Raw genomic sequence first — 24,851 nt, 5'->3', positions numbered from 1 at the left:
CTGTCTTCCTTACTGTCTGCTGTTGTCCTCAAAGCTCACACAGATGATCATGTCTGTAGGATCCCCAGGCCACATGAAAAACATTTTTGATGGAACTACCTCAGCTTGATGGAGAGACCACTAGAAACCTAAAAAAAAGTTCATCAGAAAAAGAAAAGCCCATTTATTGGTGCAGAGAGGAAATCATAGAGGGAGAGGGTAATAATTGCTGGAATAGCTCCACTATGCTCACGTGTGCATGGATCTCTGCATGGTGGTGGCTTGAAGTGTTTATTATTATTTTGTCCTCAATGGAAGGCATCTTCCTGACAGTGGTTTGGGGGGGGGGGGGGGGGGGGGGGGGGCACCAGCACAGTCTCCCACTTCTCAGACGCCCTAACGAGTCGGAGAGGAGGAGGAGGAGAGTGATGTCTGTGAGGGTGAGAGAAATAGCAGTGCCAGGCAGTGCTGATGAAGCCTACACATGGTCCAGTCTTTAACATGTTCTCTGGCAAACACATCGGTCTCACCATCATTCAACAAACTAAACAGAATAATGAAGAAACACAACTGTTAACCATTAAATGTAAGAATAGCATGTGTCTGCCTCCCCACTTACAGGGAGTGTGTGTGTGTGTGTGTGTGTGTGTGTGTGTGTGTGTGTGTGTGTGTGTGTGTGTGTGTGTGTGTGTGTGTGTGTGTGTGTGTGTGTGTGTGTGTGTGTGTAGACTGTTATCTCACACCCCGAAATTTCATACCCTGGGTACAGAGGAGTACAGATCACACATATAGGATTACTGGCATACAATGTTGAAACTGACAAATGTTTATTCAGTTCATGTTTGATCTTGTATTCAGTGCTTTGTCATACAACGTGTATTTAATGTGTGTATTTGTTTCTTTGCTTCTTTGTTTATTTTCAAAAGGTCCCCGTTACACAATAACTGTGTGGTGTGGGTGGCGTTGGAGTGGGAGGGGCCGGTCCTCATATTTCCTCATCAGCCCTCGCAGTCACAGCATGCCCCAAATGCACCACTCTTAGGACCTCCTCACTTAATGAGGTTATTTCCTTTTGATTTGGTCATTATTTCCCTGCTCTGCGTACCAGAAATGAAGCGTGGTGAAGGAACTAATGCACTGTTTGCATATTAATGAAGGGACCTTAGGTTTCACCCTTCACAGTAATAGAGCAGCACAGAGTCCAAGAGGAGCCTCCTTATGTCTTATAATGAAAACAACCCTCCCAAAATAACATACATATTGATTTGTTAAAAGAGCTGTGCTTTTTCTCGGAGTGGCTACAGCTTAGGAGGACATTGAGTTTAGTGTGTGATAACTCTGTTTGGGTCAGAGCGGCTGACCACCTGCCTCCTTGATCAGTTTTGGATAAGAAACCATGTCTAAGTCCGTTTTATTTAGGTCCCTGAAGCAAAGTGAGGGAGTTTTGGAAGAGGGCAGACTTTCTGCTTTCTCTGCTTTCTCCCACATAAATAAATTAGGGAGCTGTGTTTGTAAAGTTTGAGCTATCAGTCATATATCGCAGACTAGAGAGAGTGTGTCTCTCTCTAGGCTACAAATCAAATAAGAGCAAGCATCAATCAGAATTTTCACAAGATCATATTCACTTAGTGGAGTCTGCAAAGTTACACATTTCACATTCAGACTGTAGCTTTAAAACCAGTGCAGTACGGATGGAGATTTGTTCACTGTCTGTAGTCTGGTTATGCTCTAGCATGACCTTATCGAGTCATTAAAATTCTCATATTTATAATGGTACTCAGCATATTTGCTGTTTAATGGAAGAAACAAATCCATTAAAATAAGATAAAATAAAATTACATAAAATAAAATAAAATGGAGAAAGAAAGCCAACCTTGGCATAATTTCAGTTAGACACACCCATACACACACACACACACACACACACACACACACACACACACACTGACTGATACTGTGATCATATTCTCCATATGCACAAACATACCCAGGCATTCATTCATTGACCGCAGAAGACAACCAGATCCTTCAAATGCACCCCCATTTACATCAGGCTAATATAACTCTCCTACTGGGAACACACACAGGAACAGGCAATTACATCCACCGTTACATGTCAAGGTACACTCCGTCTCCAGGGGAATGGGCTGGAGAGCGGAGGGGCAGGGGGTGAGACGAATGAAGGCTTACCTGCCAACACCCCCCCCCTTCCCCATTCAGATGGGGATTTAGGGCTCTCTTTTGCCTTGTGAGTCAGGGACCACATGCCATCAATGCTGATACCTTAATCCCGACCTGGCCTTTTGCACAGGGGACAGACGTAAACCCACACTGATAAGAGATGCAAATGTCCATACCTGTGTGCTGCTATGGAGACTGAAGAGGGATCAGGAAGATCTGATTTTGGCATTATCTGTGCGTTATTCGTCACCATGTTGGAGAAGAGGCGACAAGGACAAGAGCATGGTTAGGAGGAGGGGATGTGACAAAAGGGAAGCCAGAAAAATCTAGGGACAGTAGACAAAGACAGGAACACAAAGTTAACATATCTGTAGCTCTCATTGTTTTTTCATTGGTGTGTGTTAGTGTGTGTGTGCATGAGTGTGTGTTTGTGCACTCGTGTGTTTCTGCAATTGTGAGTGTGTGTGTGTGTGTGTGTGTGTGACAGAGAGAGAGAGAGAGAGAGAGAGAGTGTCTATGAACCACTTCATGTAATACATTTAAATTTAAATTAGGTTCATTCAATGTTTCATATGTTAATCATATATTATTCAAAAATGAAATGGTTCCACTGACTGTGTCCAGCAGGACGGCTCTCTGAACTATCATTATCTTTAAAAATAATATAAAAAATGTAAGACGTGCCTGAGGATTGCCTCCAAATTTCTCATTTTCTCTTTCTCTCTCTGTCTCTGTCTGTCTGTCTCTATCTCTGTCTGTCTCTCTCTTTTTCTCTCTCTCTCTCTCTCTCCCTCCCCTTCCCTGTCTCCCTGTTCCTAGGTTCCTACATCATCTCTGAATTTGATTTTATACAGGTAAGAAGTATATAGGAATTTGTACCATTTTTACCGTGAGTGAATTTCTTCCTCTTTCACTGTGAGTGAATCTTTTCTTCTTTCACTGTGCATGAACTTTTTCTTCTTTCACTGTAAGTGAATCATTTCTTCTTTCACTGTGAGTGAATCTTTTCTTCTTTCACTGTGAGTGAATCTTTTCTTCTTTCACTGTGAGTGAATCTTTTCTTCTTTCATTGTGAGTGAATCTTTTCTTCTTTCACTGTAAGTGAACTTTTCCTTCTTTTACTGTAAGTGAATCATTTCTTCTTTCACTGTGAGTGAACCTTTTCTTCTTTCACTGTGAGTGAATCTTTTCTTCTTTCACTGTGAGTGAAGTTCTTTTTTTCCATTGTGAGTGAAGTCTTATTCTTAATGCTGACCTTGATATTTCAGGTTTGTCAAATATTTGTATTAAATACATTAGATTCGTTTTCAGAAACATAGTATATTTTATTCTCGTGCACAGCTTTCCTGGATGGGGGTAAAGGATTTGTCCTTGACTAAACAAACCAGCCAAAGATGTATAAAAGAAATAACCTGTTAGTGTTGCTGTGATTCACATTACCAACCTACCCTTGTTCAAAAACAGCTTCCAGCACCTTCACCAGCTGATCCACACATGTGAAACCTGGTTTACCTGATACACTGACTCAGCTGTGTGTGTGTGTGTGTGCGTGTGTGTGTGTGTGTGTGTGTGTATTTTACGTATATTTAACACAGACATAGAGTTTGCCTAAATGTGTATGTTTGAGTAAAACAAAAACAGACTAAAAGGTGAATAAACATCCCTCCACATGTATCTGAACACCAAGCTTTGCTTATTTTTAAACCTCTGAAGCCCAGCCGTCGTTGTGAACATTACTGAATCCCCCTGACATGAAACCCTGGCCTACATGATGTCCAAAGACAACCTCCTGACCACAGTCCTCTGTAGACCCCACAGCCTTCTTCACTTCCTCCCATGTCAGCACTTCTCCCTGCGCCGTAAACATGCTGTCACAGTTTGTTGTGGTCAAGGAGTTCATGTCTGCTGGTATATTCTTTAGCCTCAAAGCTCAACCACACCTTTCTCAAAAGCCCCATAACATCAGTGCTGTTTTTTTTCCTTCTTTTCTCTTTTTTCCAGCCTACACTTGGTTTGTACTGTGGAGCTATTTAAAGACACTGTGCTTGCCAAGAATCAAGCCTCATAATGGAAGAAAATGATTGTGAACCCTTGGTACAGGTTTGAAATTGATGCCTCAGTAACACACATACGGCAAACTGTGAAAGAATTAGTCCCTGGACATACACTTGAGTTCTGATCACAACTGCAATCCACATCCATCCATAATTATACCCACTTATTATTATAACAGCACTGTAAAACAGTGCATTGATAAAAGACAGTAAAGAGTTTGAAATAAAAAAACATGTCAGCTGAGCCTGTACCATGAGAGTCTGAAGTCATTTTAGTCCCAGAGTGAATAAAACTGTCAGATACTTTGGCCCATTCTAAGGCGTGGAGTGGTACTGTGGATGGGTGAAGATTCAGTACGTAATCCATCCTGATTTGAAGCAGAGGACTTGGTCTGAGGCTGAGCTGTCTGTCTGTCTGTCTGTCTGTGTGGAGGCTGAGCTGTCTGTTTGTGTGCCTGTCTGTCTGTCGGTTGGGAGGCTGAGCTGTCTGTCTGTGTAGAGGCTGAGCTGGGAGCTGAGTAGGAGGCTGATAAATTGTCTGTGGCATGGTGCAGAATGGGCAGCAGTGAACAGGCCTCATACTAGTTTGACCAATGGTGTGGTCACCCTCAGTCCTAAATGTGCACTGATGAGAATTTACTTCGTCAGACACAATGGGTGAAACATCACTGATCCAGATCACTGATGGGAATGAAGCTCAGGACAAAAGAGACTTTCAGAAAACTTACATTAACCATAGGTGGGAGTATATATGATGGAGAGACAAGATTACTGTCATAAAATTTCAGACTCAAAGATCTTTATACTTTCATACAATGAGAAGTTTGGGTTTGTTTTTCCAAGCTTTCTAATGAAGAGCCTTCATTTCTTTTGTCACTGGAGAAACAGTAACAGTACAATTTTGGTAACAGTAGAATTTTGACAACTTTTATACATTCAATAAGTCCCTACATGCTGACTGGCTTCCAGGCTTTCAGCCACTGATAAGCCTGAGTTATAAATTAAACCGGAATTCAAAATGTCCCTCTGGATGTCAGAGTGGTCAGTTTTTCCACAGATCAAATTCTAATGCTAAGTAGCAGGATGTCCAAACGACTTGGCCAATCTCATTCTGTGCAGATGTGCCTTAAGCATCATTGGCACTGTAACCTTAGTAACAGCGAGAAAAATACTGCTTCTCTGCTAACTTATCGGCATGCTAACCTCCGGGATGTCGACTACTCTCTCAGCCAATCATCTTTATGGTCCAATTAAATGTTTATGAAGGAGGATGGCCACAATTGGATGGTGGCCGGTCACAGCTGGGTGTCAGAGAGAGTGCGTACCTCCACTGTGGTTTTCATTTAGCAGTTATTAGCAGGAAACAGATAAAACAGCTTCTAATTAGCCTTTGAATTGCAGTGTAAATGTGAGTGGTGAAGGGTACAATCAAAAGGTAATTCTTTTCTCACAGATCCAAGGCTAACTGGCACTGTGGACTGCTCTGATGAGCACACACTCATTGTGCAAGCAACCAACACAAACCTCACTCAACAATGCTGAGATCAAATCCACTCACACACACTGGCTGAGATGGAAGGGAATGTTGATATAAATAAAGCCAAAGATCTACAAAATATCTATAACTTTGGCAAGCCAAAAGTTATGAAGTGATTTTTTTGGGGAAAAAAAGCCCAGTTTTCCACATCTTTCAGTGACATTATGTGTGTGTATTCTGTCATAATGCCTCCCAACTACAACTACAACAACAACAACAACAAAAATAATCTCTAATCTTGTCAGCAAGTGTGTGAACCATCACTGAAGGCTCTGCTAGTTTGATTGGCTGGAATCAATTTGGTGATGACATCACAAGTCACATGGCTGTGTTTAAACAGACACATAGTGAGCCCAGTCACTGAATGGTTGAATATTCTGCCCCATGTGGTATCTATGGGGTGTGATAAATTGACTGAAAACTGGAGATGTGTTTGTGTCTTATATATTCTTCTGATAATAACATAACCATCTGAGCAACCAGTTATTCACATGAAATAATCCAAACAAACTATCAGCAGTTTTGTGGAAACTTGGTCATTCCTCACAGAGAACATCATTAACACATATTGACTGCATGTCTAGGTTCAGTTTTCACTTTCTTTTTCTCATCTGACTTTGTGTGGACCTCTGAAATGATGTGAAACAGCAACAGCAGAAATCTCCAGTGTTTTCTTAGTAAGCATGATCTCTATGCATCGCCAAGATTTTAAAATATGTCTGCTCTCTCTCTCTCTCTCTCTGTCTCTCTCCTCTTTCTCTTGTGTGTGTGTGTGTGTGTGTGAGTGTGTGTGTGTGGGTGAGAGAGAGAGAGATAGTCTAAAAACATTAGGAGTCTGCTTCCCCCTTTTAACAGAGATTTGATGGAAAAAAGTGGAACTGTGACCTTGTGCCTGACAAATGTAGTCTAGTGTTTCCTCTTTCAAAGAGAATCTAAATGGAGTGCTTTTCAGTGCCTTGTCAACCCTTGCAGAGTTTATGACCACTGTGGAATTTGACTGTTATGAAGAGATTAGTCCAGATTGGCCTGATCCAAAATACATTCCTGTACGATTAGGCTCTGCAGGCACGCTAATGCATGTGGACAGAGTAAACAGTAAACAGCAAAAGATCACTTCTCTGTAGCTGTGAGGTTCATGTAAGTCTGTATCGATAAGTAAATTGAAGAGGTAATATGCTGTACACACATAATGAAATGTTTATTGACAGTCAGACTGGAGGTGCATAGAGACAGCTGGGGCAGAGGGACTCTTCTTATCTCTCACTGATGCAGGTGCTCTGTATGGCTACGGTGGAGGCTACGAAGGGAACAAGGGCTAAAATAGTTAAACTGATGTCCAGTGTCCTCCCAAATCAGTCATTTCTAATACCTGGTTTGCTTTGTACTTACAAAGACACTTTAACACTTCTTCTTCTTCTTTTTTTCCCCAAACGGCATCAATGTATTTAGAGGCGCCTATTCATAATTAGCATCAGCCTCACCCAAGTGTGCGGGCATCCAGTCCGTTTAACAAGATTGTGTGGGCAATTACTCTGAAATCTGTGGAGTAAGCATTTTTAGAGCAGCCTATCCTGTTTTGGTACAGCGAGCCACATAATTCAGTTACCACTGGATGGTCCTCCGTGATGGCAGCTTTGACCCTGCATCCAAACCCATGACATTCTTCCCAAGGGAGAGAGAGGGAGAAAAATCTATCAAATGTAAATACGGAAGGCAAACAGTAGCCTGGCTCATCATTCATGCATTTTCAACAGCTGACATTTTGCTGACATTTTATACCCCAGGACTAACTAAATAAAATGGCCACCACACACAGAGTTAAATGTTGGGGAGGTGAACAGAAAAAACGGAGCACTGAGAAAGACTTTGATTCATTTCCTTTCATACGTCTATGTCTCATTCCGTCCAGTTTATAAACGTGCAACACCTGGAAATGTCAGTACTCTCCCAAATGGCCAAAGAGTGAATAAAACACAGCCACCCTCTGCATACCCAGGCATGTTCGCTTTCAGCTGCCGTTGGACGACATGGGGCTTCCGGAAGGCTCTTTTTCAGTTTCATATCAAGTAATCTTAATTTAATCCCATTTTTATGCCAGTTCAGATGATTGACAGAATGAATATAATATAGAGTTATCTGAGGAGTATTGTGTATGCACAATCCAGTTTTAGCTGGTCCATGAAATTGTGTTGAATTGTTAATTTACATTTAGTAAGATGGGAAGCATTCAGACCTGACACGAACTGATGCTGAACTTTTTATTTCTTATTTCTGGAGTGTGGTGTGTACTGACAGAGTCCGTGTTCTCTTTTTGACTAACAAATTAGCCCTCTCACCTTGGTTACAGCACCTCCTGTTCCTGTTTCTGCAAGAAACCACGTGTCTGTGAAAACACAGACGGTGGGTTTTGTTTCCTTTCCTGATAGAGTTAACAGGTTTATTTGCATACCCTACATCTTAACCATGCTTTGCAATCCAGCACCTTCTGGGGTATAGTTTAGTGTGAAACCAAATCCCTTACTGAATCTGTCTAAATGGACTCTTCTTTTTTCATCCATTAAAACAATTATGCAATTACAGGGTATGGGGTCTCCTAACCTGCTAATAAGGGTGAGCAAACTGTACCTTTACTCCATCGTTTTAGAGTCTCACACACCCAGAGTGTGTTTTTTACAGAAGACTCCAGGGAGTCTCCAATCCCCACACGAGGGGAGACACATGCCAGTCTGCAAAACCCCCTCCTTGAATTTAATTGTCACCATTATTGTGCGAAGTGGTTTGATAACTGAGTTTGCCTAACACTTCTATTCTCTTGAAAGCATTATTTTTATGACTTTTTGTGTGTGTGTCATAGCAGATTTGCTTATGTAAATACATAATAGTGTCTGGTGCTGACTCTTTCTAACTGTGTTTTTCTTCTTTTTCTTTTCTTTTTTTTTTGTTTTTGAGGGTTGAATTTTACGCACATCCTTAAAGTATGAGTGGGAGGCTGTGCCAGTGCAGTTGCAAGTTTTCCATGTTGGTTAGTAACCACACAGCAGTTTCAGAGGGGAGTGTAATCTAGCACTGGTAAATCCATTTATAATCTCTTTCATTCTGTAACAGGGCCTTTTGAGAGTTTCTCAAAAGAACTAATGGCCTTGAAGGAGGGAAGGGAAACACACAGAGAGGGGTTCACACTGTGTGACCCAATGCCTTTGAGGAAACTGTTTTTTTTTTTTTTTGTTCCAGCGCCTGGTCCCCTAAAACCCTCTTCAGCTGGGGCTATTCTCAGTGCACCTGTGCCTTTGGACAGTAGGCCCAGTAGAAAACGCCTGACCTCTGAACTCTGACTTCAGTATTGGACCTTGGGTAGAGCTTTATGTCAGGCCAGACACTTTACTTTACAAAAGTATGAGGCACTGTGGAACAGTTTCAGAAACACATAATCCCAAAAAATGAAGGGAAATTCCATCACTCCCAGTGGGACACAGAGATTCAGGTTCATGATTAATGAGAGACATATTTCCTGAGAGGTATAGGCAGTATATGCATCCCGCTGGCAGACAGACATGTTAATCCTCTTTCTTCATAAATTATTGAGGATAAAATTTACGACAGGAACATTTCTCCTCGTGGCCTTGTGTTGTGATTGTAAATTTGTTTTTTGAAAACCTAAAGTTCAGCTACCATAGTAGTCAAGTGCCGTTTGTTACCTATGTGAAACTTTCAAATTTGGCAGCAAACCAACCTTCTCATTTCAGTATCTGTACCGCCAATAAAACAGAACACAGACAGACTGTCTCCCATTCCATCAGTGTGTGTCCTGTTATCTTTCTCTTGTTTCTCAGATAGCTGGATTAGTCTTCCACCAATAAAGCACAGGGAGCATCAGTTAGTCTTTTTCTCTCTGAAACGTCTCTGCCTTCCACTTAGTGTGTGCTGTGTATGACAGAGTTGTGTCAGGGCCAGAGCAGGGACACTTCAGAGGAGCTGTTTGTTGACTCTAAAGGGTGGGTCAAGGAGAAGTGTGTGGCCTGGCAAAGCTAAAAGCCCCCCCCCCCCCCCAAGAATGGGAATTTGATTTGCTGCGGGGGTAATGTACTAGAAGACCCTTAATGAAATTTGCAGGCAGGCCAGGGAAGAGGGGGAAAAGTGGAGGATCATTGAAAATTGTTCTTTCTAAAAAGAAACTCAGCAGGAGATTGGCGGAAGGCTTGTATTTAATTTCCTTCTCTTTTTGCCACAGTTTCAGAGGATTGTGGAGCCACGTCTGACCAATCAGCGAAGGGCCCAGACTGGAGGTCTAACAATGGGAAGTTGGCACTCCTGAGCTTTATCTCAGCACGACTGGAGAATGTTGTTAGCTCCACCATAATAAAGTGAATGGCTGAGGCCCTAATAGAATTGGCCTTGGCCACAGACACATCCTCTCACCTGGTCTCATTGTCTGAACACAGGGCCTGTCACTGCTCCACATACCCAGCCCCATCCATAGAAATGAGTACAGGAACGGAGTCATAGGAAAGGACAGAATGAGCGGAAAGGTAGGTGATTGACAGAGAAGGCAGAGAATGAGGGAGGCAGAGGCAGATGGCTGGAGCAGAGAGTGCGAGAGAGAGAGAGAGAGAGAGAGAGAGAGAGAGAGAGGAATATTGAAATTCATTGTCTTTTTACTGACCCCTCTCTCTTCCTGTTCCATGTCTGTCTGTGTGTGTGTGTGTGTGTGTGTGTGTGTGTGCGCGTGCACGTGTGTGTGTGTGTGTGTGTGTGTGTGTGTGAGAGAGAGAGAGAGAGAGAGAGCATGTGTATGTGTGTACATAGTGTGAAGTGTCGTGTGCTCTGTCTTTGCAAAAACAAGTTCACATCCTGCATTAAAAGCTAGAGACAGAATTTGATAGGGTGTTCCTGCAATTAATGACATGATTCAAGGTCAAATACCAACTGGTTATGCTCAATATATTCAATGCACACAAGCACATACACATATAGACACACACACACACAGACACACACATGCACTCATACACAAACACTCATACACACACACACACATACATACACACACACACACACACACACACACACATTTTTATATACCTAAAAAGAATGACATAGGGGCTGGTCGCCACATGTGTCAGATGACACAGGCACTAGTATGGCTGATCTAACAGGAGTGTGAGGGAGATGAATTCTCTGTGCGTTCTTCTGCCTCGTCTCAGTCTCACGTGTTTGAATCAGTCGTGCGAGAGAAAATTCGTCTCAGACACAGCTACATCCTGAAAACATGCAACAAGTTTTTCACCACTGTTAATTTGAGACACTTGTGCACTGGAGTGGGTAATGACTCAATAACCTGCATCCTTTTCCACAGATGGATCTCTCTCTCTCTCTCTCTCTCACACACACACACACACTTTCTCGCACTCCTCACTCTCTTTCCTCATAACAGAAGAGACCTTGTGCAGTCTCTTCTCACCATAAATAGATGATGCCAAGGCAAGATGCTCGGTAAGGCCCATGCTGTGTGTTTTACTGAAAGCTCATATTTTGTGAGACAGGCAAGCAGACAGACAGGCAGACAGACAGGGCTGTAAACCCTATGCTTTAGAACTGATAGAGTTTAATAAAAGTCAAGTCTCTGTTATGTAAGGACATTCACTAGTTAAACGATATGCTTGTTTCATAAACTTCCATGAGTTAACAGTTTTTGCCGATTGCTTACACACTGGAAGTGAATGCCTAGACAAAAGTACCAAAACCTTAGCTTTTGCAACCATGTCTTAAACAAAGGCACCAAAACTACAAACACATTTTCTGCTTTGCATTCTGTTTGCAATTCTGTCACACACTGTTTGCCAAACACAACACACTGTTTCTTACATTAGACACATTGTTCATTCTTAGTCCTACTGAGGAATTCTTTTCGGCTTGGCATTGGAAAGTGTATGACCACCAACCACTTGCCCGCCTGCCTCTTCTGCAAGCAATGGAAGAGGCATATGAAGACATTGAGCTGGGGTCAGTCCAGGGTTGGATAAGGCACGCAAGGCGATATTTTCCCTGTTGCCCAGCCAAGGATGACATTGCTTGTGATGTGAATGAGGTGATGTGGCCAGACCCTAACAGAGGGCAGGATCCATAAACCATCCACCTCATCCCTTACAATTCCTTACAATACTAATTTTTGTTTACCATTGCACTGTAATTTTACTATAATTATTTTTTGAGTTTAGTGTAACATATTGTATTGATTACTGTACTGCAATTCTACTTTTCTTTGTGTTTTCTTGTTCTTGTAAAAACCTACAATAGCGAAAAAATAAGCGGAATGTTTTTTTTTTTTTTTTCTGCAGCTTTTATTTTTTTGTGTTCATTGAAGTGAGAGTAGATGTACTGTACTGGAGCAATCTTTCACAGGAGCCTGCATAAGAAAATTAAAAAGGTATATGAAATACAGAAGTGTTTTATATAAGGTACAACAGTGTGTTGTTGCTGCTTTCAAAGAGTAATTCAAATGGTGCATGTGTATATCATTTTTGAAAAAGGATTGTTAGGTTTTGATTGCAGAGTTTCATTTTGACATAGAAGTGAGATGTTTGTCTCCAAGTGTTGTGTCTCATTCGCTTGTGCGTAGAGTTTTGACACAATGAGTGAAATTCCGCAACAAGTGTGTAAGCAATCATAAAAAACTGTAATAGTTTTCTAAATAAATCTTTTTACAGTTTTCTGCAGTTCTTTGAAAGCTGTAGTAGTTTACTGTTTATTGGCACTTCTGTCTATGTGCAAAATACCGCTTAATGTGTTGTTATCAACTGGTATTGCTAACAATAGCTAACAACAGCTAACCTGGCTAAAACGGTTTTCCGACTTGTTGGTTGGGAATGCGGTCAACTCGGGTGTGCATATGTGTGTGAGTGTTGCCAATTTAATTTCTAATAGAAGTGTTTTCCCAATGATTACAGTCAGGTTTCAGTCAGGAACAATGTGTCTAATGTAAGAAACAGTGTGTAGTGTTTTGCAAACAGTGTGTTACAGAACTGTAAACAAAGTGCAAAGCAGAAAATGTGTTTGTAGTTTTGGTGCCTTTGTTTAAGACATGGTCACAAAAGTTAAGGATTTCGTGCTTCTGGCAAGGCATTCACTTCCAGTGTGTAAGCAATCGGCAAAAACTGTAATACAGCACACACAAACCATCACTTGAACAAACACACGGAGCACCAACTACGCACCGATAGTATAAATGAAAAACACTTGTGGCTTTAACTTTTTCTGTGTGCAGGGCATAGCAGTTTGCAATAAAGTTTTGTCATATATGTAGTAAACACACATACACACAGGTATCCAAATGTGTAACGTATGGATGCGTATTCGGAACATAACACACTATCAATACAAAAAAGGGAAAAAAGTTATTATTTTTTTCTCAAAATGTTCTAACACTCTTCAAACAACAAAGGCACAGTAGAAGAAAAGAAAAACATTTGTGTTAGAAAAAAAAGGGACAGAAAGAAATGAGGCTAAATCTCACCTTCTTTGTGGGTCTGGCCATAAGACTTCATCCACATCACATGCACATCCACATCTTGAGCTAGGAGTCGTCCTCCTCTGGTTCTTACCCTTCTTACTCTCTGTCCTGTATTGGCCTCCATCATTGTCCAAACCAAATGTTTACCTGTGGCCTATTTATGGTGCTCAAGCTCTGATTTGTAAGTGAACTCATTATCTAAAAGTGTTTTCGCAGGTGTCAGTGTGGAAAGGAAATTGGCAAAATAGTGTAGCAATGTAGAGACCAATGTTTACAGTTTTGCAAAAAAATGTGTTATAAAATTTCAAACTGAGTGTAAAGCACAGATCGTGTACTTAGTCCGGCCCCCTCTGGCATTGGCTGCAAGTGTTAATGGTTTCAGAGATAGTGCTTCAAGAATCGCTGTTAGTGTGTTAGTGTATAAGCATTCAGAAAAAAAACTGTAATAGTTAAAGACAAATTTTGATTGATAGAGAGAGAGAGAGAGAGAGAGAGAGAGAGAGACAGAGAGAGACAGAGAAATGAGAGTCATGGTAGTATTGCAGCACTTGTGTGTATAAGTGTACTGTACTCACTGTGAGTATGCATTATGAAAATGATGAAAATAAAGCTTTAAATCTTTAAATCCATCAGGCCATGCTCATTGACATCCTCTAAAGAGAGAGTCATGTGACCAAGCACAACTCAAAGAAACAGAAACAAACAGAAATACTAAATACAGCATTTAGCACCATCACATACTACAGCTCTCCCCCACATCTCTAAAACCTCCTGTTTTTTCTATGTATACCAGGACAAAGCCCTGCCCTGTCAATAACAGAGAAATCACTTCATGGCCTCATTCAAATGTTCAACAGAAATTTACACCCTTTTGGTGTAAACGTTTTCGCTTTACTCCTTGCAATCAGTTTACCCTTTGATATCAGCATGATGTGAATAACAGAGAGAAATGCCTTGTTATGGCATGCACAGACCACACATATGTTTAGGGGGGAAGGGGGGTGGGCTTACTGAACAGATTCATGTTACACAGGAACTCGTCCATCTCTCTAAACCAGATGATCAGCTGAAAACAGCGCCTTCACCTGATCAGCAGTGATCAGAGATCCAGATGATTACAGACAGTGAAGGCCAGAGGTTATAGTGGTCCATTTTGATTACTTTGTTGGAGAGCGGTGACTAATTTGTACTGTGAATTCATTGACACTGTTCCTGTAAACACAGAGGGACCAAAGAGAGCACACACTCCATAACACACACACAGTGTGAGAGAGTGTAGGGGGACAGAGAACACACACTCCATCACACAGTGTGAGAGAGTCATAGAGGGACAGAGGGGAATACACACTCCGTCACACAAACACACAGTGTGAGAGAGTCATAGAGGGACAGAGAACACACACTCCATCACACACACACACACACACACACAGTGTGAGGGAGTCATAGAGGGACAGAGGAGAACACACACTCCATCACACACACACACACACACAGTGTGAGAGAGTCATAGAGGGACAGAGAACACACACTCCATCACACACACACAGTGTGAGGGAGTCATAGAGGGACAGAGGAGAACACACACTCCATCACACACACACACAGTGTGAGGGAGTCATAGAGGGACAGAGGAGAACACACACTCCATCACACACACACACACACACACACACACACAGTGTGAGAGAGTCATAGAGGGACAGAGAACACACACTCCATCACACACACACAGTGTGAGGGAGTCATAGAGGGACAGAGGAGAACACACACTCCATCACACACACACACACACACAGTGTGAGGGAGTCATAGAGGGACAGAGGAGAACACACACTCCATCACACACACACACACACAGTGTGAGAGAGTCATAGAGGACCGAGGAGAACACACACTCCATCACACACACACAGTGTGAGGGAGTCATAGAGGGACAGAGGAGAACACACACTCCATCACACACACACACAGTGTGAGGGAGTCATAGAGGGACAGAGGAGAACACACACTCCATCACACACACACACACACAGTGTGAGAGAGTCATAGAGGGACAGAGGAGAACACACACTCCATCACACACACACAGTGTGAGAGAGTCATAGAGGGACAGAGGAGAACACACACTCCATCACACACACACAGTGTGAGAGAGTCATAGAGGGACAGAGGAGAACACACACTCCATCACACACACACACACAGTGTGAGTGTAAACAAAGAGGGACAGAGGAGAACACACACTCCAGTGAAGAAATGAGGAAAAAACGTAAGACATGAAAAGCTAATCATATTTAGTATCTCTATAACACAGAAATGAACTCTTCCTTTTTCCTGTCCTCACCCCATTGTCTGCAATTTCACCAGTACCACTGACAACCCCCCCCCCCCCCCCCCCCCCCCACCCTCCACCCCCCACCCCGACTCCCCCAGGACTCGCTATCCTCCCTACTTCAGTTTGTCTGAGCTGCTAATGCCAACTCACTTATGGGCAATGGCGCTGGTTCTGCCATCTCATTCTGAATGAAGACACTGACTGATCCAGAAAAGGCCCATCAAACAACCAACACTGTCCAGTGTCTCTTATTTTCATCCTAGCATAATGGCTTGGCATATGAGAAATTGCACCTCTGTAACATTTTTCCCTCCTTTTTACCTTCTGGCGGATTTTTCTCTCTTAATCAAAAAGCTCATTATGGTGCAAGCAGGTAGCCTGTCTTTTATGTCCTCAAGAAATACGATATGGCTAGCAGGGAAGGCTGATGTCATTATTTGAAAGGAAGACGAAAAGAGAGAGCAAGAATGGGTGAGTGAGAGAGAAAGAGAGAGCGAGGGAGAGAGAGAGAGAGAGAGAGGTTGTTATGGCTGATTTTGTGATTGCCTGTCAGATATATTTGCCACTATATTTTGGTTTCCCATTATTGCACATGAAGACAAAAAGGTGTGAACGTCTGTAGTGGAGCCAAGGCATTTTTCTCAAGATTCTAGTTTACAGTGTCAATGCGCTGTCCATAAAATGAAGCATTGCTGCATTTTTCTCTATTAAAAGAATATGTCAGATCTTAATGAAGAACACAAAGAATGACCCTAATGGGTCCCAATGTTTGACCAACCATCTGTCATCGGACAACCTTCAGAGGTGAGAAACAATTCTCCTAATGTCATCTACTGCCTGAGCCGAGTAGTCACTTAAAGCTTTGAGAAGTACTCGTAGACTCCCAGCTCAGCGCTGGCTGGGTTCAACACCTGTCTGATTGCTGTATATGCCCGTGAAGTGACAGATAAATTAGGCAGCGTCAACACGTGGAGGAGCACACAGCTTTGAGTTCAGCCTCAGTGCAGACGCTGTGTACTTACAGTAAAACGCTCTTCTCTGCTCATGGAAGAAACCCACTTCACTAAAGGACTCATAAAAAACAAAAGGAGTTTGAGGATGTAGACATTTCTAGAGATGCCGGCTTTCTGACTCTTCAAATGGTCATTCTCCTTGAAAGAGCTAATCAAGGCTGGATACAACATACTTAAAAACACCCATCTTTGGCTCATTTCTGGACATCAGATCAGTCACGTCAGATCAGTGCTGATCAGATAGCAATGGTGTTCTAACATTGGGAAATTACTTAGAATGGGATGAATACAATGGATTTGATGAAAAATTGCATCATTGGAAAAACATGATGTTTAACTGAACGTAAATTAGTATATGTTGTTGCAGTTCACAGCATTCACAAACAGCCACAGCAGAGCTGGTGAAAAGGCTGCACTTTGTTTCTCTGTTTGCTGGGGTACTTCTGGGAAGGATTTGGATGATGTGAACGAACGTGAAAGTACTCAGGACAAGGCGGCTCTACTGTTTTTCTCAGCTTGTTTGGTGGGTGCAGATGCCCTAAGTCTGGCCAAAGTGACAGTACCCTTGGACCCAGTGCATGAGAGTGGGTACTGGATAGACATATTTTTGGGTCAGACGTCAGGATGTCCTCTCTCTGTTATGGTCATGGGGTGTGCTAGTACACTCATGATTTACAAGACAGATTCAGATATGGACCATCAGTGAATCATTCCAACATTTGACATAAAAGAATTAACACAGATATTACTGATAGGCCATCCTTTGAACACAGACAATGCCATCTTCTATGATGTGGCCAACATCCTTCCTCAACAGAAAAAGTCCATTCTTATACTTATAGTCCAGTCAATATACTTAGAATTGCCACCAATCAGCAAATTGTCAGTCATCCAAACCTAGATTGGATTTCAGATGAAAACCACGGCTTTGGTCCACTCCACTGAGCATGAAAAGGCTAGGCTAACTTAGAGCGATGTGTAGAGGTTCATCTGAACTCTGGGTAAGCATGTAAATGTGGGTTTCCTTTTCTGCTGAGACATGCAGAGAGTCATACACACACTGGTGACTTCTGATGAGGACAATGATTTCACCTCTGCAATTAGTCAGGTCAGCAGAGGAACAAAAGACTCTGAGGGCCAACTTCCTCTAATCTTTAATAACTGCAGTTTAAGGCATAAATAAGACTATGATCTCAGGGATTGCCGACAGAACAGAGATGATTGATCTCCCTCAGTGTGGAGACATCAGAGAGATAAAGCACTCGTGTCCAGCCCAGGAGTCTGTGAGCCTTGTGCACGACAGGAATTCTCTCCATATGTCACTCCAGCTCACAACTCCCTTAATGGGACTAACAGTAATTATGGAGCAGGCAATCAGTTTCCGCTGATTGAGAATGAATATTTAAGGTTGGGGAGCACCGAAGCGAATTGCCACAAAGGTCTTAATCTTACGGCGAAGTAACCATGGCTCCTTTTCATGTAGCTTTAAAACATTAGCTCCGTCCTCGCCGGCACGCTAAGCTCATTACTTTCATGAGAAATGAGAGTCTTTAATGTTCTGGCTGCTTTGTATCTGCAGGTTGAATCTGCTGAAAATAGACAAGGTATGCATGTTGAATGCGTTACAGTTGGGGGAGTGAAGTATTCCCTACAGAGAAACACACATCGTGCGTTAATTATTCCCTGATATGCAAGCAGAGCTGACTCCCCAGCCGTGCTGTCTAGATGCACACGTACACCCATGTGCAATCTGAAAGCTAACTCAGCTGTGCTTGCTTGAGTTTCGTGATCACTATTTGTGGTGTATACACATGATAAACGCCTGAATATGATATTTTAGGGTTTGACTTTGCTTCCTCATCCATCACTAAGCTTATGTTGGAGCGTAATTTACATTGCTAGGTGGTGATGGGTAGGGAGATTATTTTTGCAGAAAGAAAAGGATTGTTTGAAAATAGCTTGTATTTAGTGAATTAAATCAGAGAAGCAGGAACAATCTGGTCAATCTGAAATTCTAGTGAATTGAAAGTACAAACAACATGCAGGTGTGATCTCTTAAACTACAGTCAGAGAGGCATGCTGTCACTCATCAGCACAGTCTCTCAGTATGACACAGTCAACAGTCAGCTAACCGAAAAGCTTACAAGAAAATAGTTTTCATTCAAGCAAGGGTTTTTTCATTTCAATTTTATTGTTTCATTTTAACAAATTACAAGAATGTGCATACTGTGTTTAACAAAATGCACAACACAAGTAAATATAATAAATGCATTACAAATCATTTTAAAATTCTTTGATCAATATGAAGTATCTAAATTAAGAAATAATTAAGAATGATTAACTGTGCAGAAAAAAATGTCCTTCATTAGAGTAGGAGCAAAGTTATTAGAATGTGCATATTTACTACTGTCTACTGGTGTAACTTCAATGCATCCACAAATATGCATTAATTACTACCATGATTATGCTGTACATGGTAAATATGTAACACTCACAGTATCTAAATAACAGTAAATATATGAGGTAAGTCAAGTCATTCCTATGAGTGGAAACCACACTAAAATGCCAAGCATAATTTATCATTTCATATGTCCAAACCACAACGGTCTCAACTAGTCCATTCAAATTATTTCATGCATTATTTGTAAATTGCCATAACAATGGAAATAACCCTCTTACACCCCTCTGTCCCGAATGGTATCTGAAGTGTCTTCATCTCTGATAGCTAATTGGCAGGGGGAGCTTAAAATCCCTCACTCCAGGGATAGTAAGTTTTTACACAGATGTGTAAATTAGCTTCAGCACCATGGACAGAACCCATTCCATTAGCACAGTGCTGACTAGTTCAAGTCCAAGTTTAAGTTTATTTGTATAACGCTTTTTACTATCAAAATTGTCTCAAAGCAGCTTTACAGTGATCAGTGCCTAAACCCCCGGTGAGCAAGCCCAAGGCGACAGTGGCAATGAAAAACTCCCTAATGGAACAAATAGGAGGAAGAAACCCTGGGAGTAACCAAGACTCAACAGGGGGAGTCCATCCTCATCTGGCCAGCACATAAAATAGACATTCACGGTGTAGAGTGAATCCATGATAAACAGATTCAGTGGTCTATACAATTATTTACAGTGTACAGTTTAAAGTGTGTACAGTGATGTGTTTATCATATAAAAGACTAAGACTATACTAAGCTACATCTTTTCCTTGTGCTGCCTACAGCAGCAATATGATTTAAAAAGAGGTTTTTGAATATTTTGACCATGCTGGGTTTGTCCTCCTAGCATGGTCACTAGAGCAGAAGCTAAACAGAACAAATTATTTTCAGATTCTTGTTTATTTGTATTGGTTAAGAAGTAAATGTTTACTTCCCACTTCTTTACATAATTTTATTTGATAGTCAGAGTGGTTAGATGTAATACTGAAACCTGTAGTTTAAGCACACAAGCTGAGCCTTCACTAATTGTGTGGGGGGGTCTGTGCTTTCGAAGTTAGCACTAATGTAAGCTACTTTCAGTATGTCTTGCCACCCCGTTGTTTGAGTTATGTGGTTAGGGCTTCATGTCTCCCTCTGAGAAGATTTGGTGACTCACTTAGCAGCACACTGGAGACTCCTGAAAGCAGGAGAGAGGGAAGGCCAGGGGAACAAGGAGAGGGGAGGAGAGTACAGTCAACATGGCTCCCCTCAGCGATGATTCTGTCTCTGTCTTAGCCTCATGCTGAGAGTGACAGTGGAGACACCACAGGCCTGCTATTAATGAAGAAACAGACAGAGTGTGAGAGAGAGGGCGAGAGAGAGAAAGAGAGAGAGAAAGAGAGAGAGACCCTCTGTCATTCAGACACTGAATATTTAAGCAGTTGGGTGGGTGGGGGGGCTACCTCGGGGGGCCACCTTACGAAAAGACATGGGCCTGGCAGACCCCTCCCGTCCCCAACCCCCGAAAGCCACATGTGTTTGGGGGGGGTAAAAACGGATTTGCATTGGACTTACGGCCACAGCAACATTTTATTAACACAACCCCATTCCAAAGTTATGTTAAGACTGTAATTTAATTTATTTTCAGGTTTCAGGTTTTTCTTCTGGAGACACAATATTTTCTGTGTGTGCAATGTTTAATCTATAACAGTAATATTTACCAGTACAGATTAGATTAATAAGAAGACAAAAGGATTACAGGACAAAAGAAAAAATAAAGGAACAAAGAAAGAACTGATGAATATGGAAGGGAGGGTAAACCTTATTACATTTACAGTTTTATTTGTTTATCTGTTCAGCTGCGGGTACATTACTGACTATGGTTCCTGGATGAATTACAGATGGTCTGGTATGTGCTGTGTGCAGTCTGAATTTCAGCAGTCTTGCTGTTACTCCTTCTCCAAAAGCATTTTAATGATCATGTGATCACAGCACAGGCATTTGGCAGGTTTGGTGTGAGAGATGAAGAAGAGAAGGTGCCTGCTGTCTTTAATGACAGTTTATATGGATATTTATATATTTATATAGTTATTTACGTGGTGGCGTCAGAGACAAAAGGCACTGAGCACTGGTCATGTGACTCTGTCAGCTTCTGTGTGTCTGATATTTGTGTAAAGGTGGATGCTCCAAAGTGTTCCCACATGACACATGACATATCACCTCATTGTTAATCAATTACTGAATGGATTTTTTTTGACAGATGATTTCAGTCCAAAAACCCTGCCACTAGGTTTTTATTTGTTCATAGTCATTTATTTGTTAGTCCAATTCAGAAGAAAAATCACAACTGTTATATGACACACTAAATCTATGCAATTTTGAGTCTTTGTAGGCAGTTAAAGAAAATTGGCTTTTCTAATGAAAAATCTACCAATAAACATCCAAACACATAAATAAAAAGTGATTGATTGATTAATCATCATACTAATAATTGTCATAGTAAGTATTGTACTGAGCCTGTATGTAAAAAAGGATTAATTTCTCCTTTAAAATCACTCTTGGTAAGACCAAAGGTTCAGATAACATTTGTGGGATGTCAGGCCAATGCTGTTGGTAGGCCGGTGGTATTAAAGCTGCAGACATTTCTCACTGCCTCAGAGAGCCTGTCGAGCGTGTCTGAGAGAGTCTCAGGGAGGATAAAGTTTTTAAAAGGAGCACGGGGAAGACAGACCACCAGAGCCATAAAATCAATCTCGCCTGACGACAGGAGAGGAAATGGAAGCCTAGCGATGCTACACTTTGATTGCTATCTGGAGAGCAGCACACTCCTTCCGTCAGCTGATCAATAGCGATCTATAAAAAAAATGAGTAGTCAAATGCACTTACACGCTCCATCAACAGGAAAAAATGCCACGCACAGGTAGAATGGAGAATTGTCAGAGTCAGGGGATTGCAGGACTGAGCAGCTGAGGTAGCCATCTTTGGATACTGCTCCTGCTCTGAGTCAGTGAAATCCATTTTGAACATTTTTAAAAGGTTTGGGCAGAGGCCTGCTGAGGTACAGATTAAATGAAGAGGAGCCATTTGAGAGTAATGAATGGGATTTTTTGTTGTTGTTATTTTTGTTGTTTTGTCAAAAGCTTCAAGGTATATTTGGATATTCATTCACCTTTCACGATTTTTGGTTTTGTCACTGGTCTGTCAAAGTTTTTGATTTGAGAGTACTGAAACGGTCTCTAGCTGAAGTCTCTGGCTTTATTTAACTGGATGTTCACTCAAGATTCAAGACATCTAATTGAGTAATAAAACCCACAATTTGATGACATTTGATGGTGAACATTGGAAAGATCTTTTTATGTATTGTTTCCAGACGTCTGATTCTGTTGGCATAATATTTGTAAGAGCTTACCCAGAAGCAGAATTTTTAAATGAGTGTAAAATATGAGGACTGTCTTTCTTCCTCCAGATGTCCGTCTGCTTTGCCACTTTAGTTGTTTCTTCACAAATGGGTTTGATTCTCTGATACCTTTACTCAGACCAGTCAGCAGTGAGCAACCCATATCGATCACCTTCTTCTTCCATCGGCTGGGATGACAAGGTCAAAACAAACACAAACAAAACCAAAACCACAACCTTGAATCAAAGGCCTGACATCACTGAGTCTTGAAGTCCAACAGGCAAATGACAGTGAATCCATATCAGTGAAGGCTGGATGCATGATCTTTTCTCTTTTGATGCGACTTCGTTTTCGTCAGCTCGGTGGACAACCATGCACCCCACCAGCCATCTTCCATCTGAGCTGAGATGTGAAGAGACATGCCAGAGGTTTACCGCTGATAGGGTCACACACAAAGACACAGAGAGAAGCACTTTCAGGATTTTGTCACTGGTCTGTGGGATATCACAGACCAGAGCATTTTGTATTGAGGGTAATAAAAATGGCCTTTTTCTTTCTTTTTTTTTTTTGCCTGGTTGTGTCTCTTCTTTAAAATCTGTCAGTTACCCAGATCGACGAGCAGCTTGCCTGAGACTTCATGAGACACCCCATCCCTGCTTGGCTTCTGTGAATCTGTCCAAAATATCTTATTATGCTGACAAAACACACAGTTCAGATCATTATCATTTTTGTTGCTTAGCTATTTTAATATTCAGCAAGAGACTGAACAAAAATACTGAGATTTATTGACAGGTTGAAAGAGAGAGAGAGAGAGAGAATCAGAAGGAACAGATGGTGAAGAAAGTAAGCCCAAGAGCCAAGAGAGAAAAGAGAGAAAAATACATACTAAAGAATACAAAAAAGGCCAAAGCTAAGCCCAGGAGTCCTCTCAGTGTCAGCAAAGTTGAAGAGACAGACAGGGAGAGAAAGAAAGAGAGGGATGCAGAGAGAAGCAGAGAGAGAGAAAATACTGAGATGGGCTGTGGCGGTACCTGGTGACTGTCATTCAGCAGCCTGTCTGACAGCATGCTGAACATGGACAGAGCGATGCAGCTTGATTAAGAACTGTGATGAGAGAGGCAAGGCATGACTGACAGTGTGCAGAGAACACTCAGCCATGAGCAGAGGGCTCCAACAACACATCTGACTATCTCTCATTCTTCAGTCTGTGCTTAGAACACATCCGTTCCCTGAATCCTACACATGCTGCTCCCCATCGCGCCCATATATACAGCTACATATTACATCCATAACTGCGCAAATGCCAGGTAACCAGGACTGACAAATACAATTATACAAGTTCTTAGAGCATTATTTGTTAAACTTGCTCCATTTTGCCCTATGAGCATCATAATCCCAACCCTCTAGCGTAAAATGGCTGGAGATGCTGACAGGTGAGTGGTACGGAGCTTTACACAGTGATTTACCTGTCACTGTGGGGACATATGACTGAGTGATACTCTGGCCTAAGGTGAAGGCCACATCGGGATAGTCATAGTGTCATTCTCTGGAACGTTGTGTGTAACTCTGAGTCTACAGGCCAGCAAACAAGAGCAAAATACAAGAGCAAAATATTTCATGTCACCCACTATGCAATAAAATATTAATAACAACTAATAGAATATTCTGTCCTGATCTGAAGAGAATAAACAGTATTGATACCAGTTTGCTGACTGTCAGAGAGTTGGAGTGTCCAGGGGCTTTTCTTTTATATTGCCCCTGTGGGTCTTAGACTGTCCATGGTTCTTTCCCTCTGTCTTACTCTTACTTCAATACACTACATTAATGCTGCTGGTCATGAAGTGTTGTTAGAGGAGAAGAGATTTAAAAAAAAAAAAATACATACAGTCCCACCAGATGGGAGGGTCTGATATGCAACATCTGGCCAGAATGTTGCAGCATCCAATCATTGCCATTCTCTCCATCCAATCACAATCATTCTGTTCATTCAACACCAGACTGGCCCATCACCTCTCCCCATGACCACCACGATGGAAAGTCAAGGAGCAAATATTCTCATTTTTAAAAGCTGAAACTGGCAAACACATGAAGATCTGCAAAAAGAGTCAGTTCAGAAGCCATGAACTTGGGGAGGACAAATTCTTTGTAAAATGAAAAGTAAAATTTAAAAGAGTTTTGATGAGATTTCTCAGAGAAAAACAGGCTGTTGTGCTTCCTCGTCCGTGGTGTTTGTGGGAAAAGGTGCCGAAGTCATGAGCATGAGTAAACGACAGGGTGTCCAAGCCCATAATCATTCTCCATCATCACCCAGTAGTGCATCAGAAGCCCTGTCCACACAATACATTGTGACTTTGACTTCACCACAGTACATTATATGGCAATGACTGGCATTTGACTTTTACACTGTGCTTAATAATCATTTGGACAATACATT

This window comes from Chanos chanos, chromosome 3 (genome assembly GCF_902362185.1).
Source record: "Chanos chanos chromosome 3, fChaCha1.1, whole genome shotgun sequence".
NCBI lineage: Eukaryota > Metazoa > Chordata > Actinopteri > Gonorynchiformes > Chanidae > Chanos > Chanos chanos.
Note: the sequence above shows the minus strand (reverse complement) of the source record.